Genomic DNA, 1328 nt, shown 5'->3' with positions numbered 1-1328 from the left:
AACCAGGGGCCCCCCCCCCCCCCTACATCATCAATTAATTATTAGAAACCAAGTCTCTTACATTTGTAACTGTATTAGCTGCTAAGACTAGCTTTCACAGCATTAACAGAATGATCGGTCAACCGTCTCATCATCTCATTTCATTTATGTCTAAAGAACAATCCATTCCTATGGGTCCAAGCACCTGTAAAGGTGGCACAGCTGATCGAGATAGCACGTGTAGCAAGTTGACATGTGCACATCAGGATTTATTTGATCCCCCAGTAGTACACTAAACTAAGCGGATTTTAAATTACCGTACCTAGACTGCAGCGTTTAAGTAGGGGTTTATATAAATGCAACTTCAAAAATCTTCCTATTGCATAAAGTATTATCTGTATGTCTCGTCGTCAAATGATGCAAAATTTTAAAATAACATCTAGTGTTTCAATGACACTGAGAGTGTTGTAGAAGTAAATGAGCGCTTGGGAATTTACGGCCTTTCATCCCCCATCACTGGACAAAAGACCATATCGTACATCAACACCTAATACATCTAGGATCCGCGACTGGGAATCATCCCAATTTTCTCTCAACGGTTTGGCTCCAAATCGTTTAAAAACAAGGCAAAATGAATCAGAACGTGGCGACCCCTGTTGCAGACCCACGGTTTTGCTGTGATAATTGCCTTGCGATGACACTGTGAATAACGTGATCATGGCGACTTAGGTCAGTCCAGCATCACCGACCCCGATTTCCTCGCATACTGAACAAGTGGTTTCTCGGACGAGATCATACGACTGCTAAAATGAGGAAACATTTACAAATGAGGAAAAAAAAATATCTGATCCCCACCAAGCAATAAACATTTTAGAAATATATTCAATGCAACTATTTAGGTTTGGCTTGCCTGCCTGCTCTTATGGTTTTAACCACTGGATGATTCAGTTGCATATTCCATGTACAGTTTTGCACTTCGCATTCTGATAACTACTCGCATATACTATGCAGGAACCGATCTATCTGCATGCTTAAAAATGGTAACTATCTTGTCCAGCTTCCACACTTAGGATATTCATGACCAAAATAAGGTATTAACTACGGTGTTACAGAGGGATCCATTGCAGGGGCAACAATTTAAATGCACTTTGCATAACCATCAAGTCCTACTTTATCCTATTTTAGTCCATGTTTTACTAGCTCTTCCCTCCGTCATGAAATTACATTATATAAAAAGAGGAATTGTCGTAGTGTCCAGTTGCACCCATAATTCATTAAAGTCATGGTACACAATTTTCAGAAAAAAAAAATCATTGATTGTCATTAAGTACACTCGTTACTATTAGTTT

The sequence above is a fragment of the Penaeus monodon genome, chromosome 15, assembly GCF_015228065.2.
Source record: "Penaeus monodon isolate SGIC_2016 chromosome 15, NSTDA_Pmon_1, whole genome shotgun sequence".
Taxonomy (NCBI): Eukaryota; Metazoa; Arthropoda; class Malacostraca; order Decapoda; family Penaeidae; genus Penaeus; species Penaeus monodon.
Note: the sequence above shows the minus strand (reverse complement) of the source record.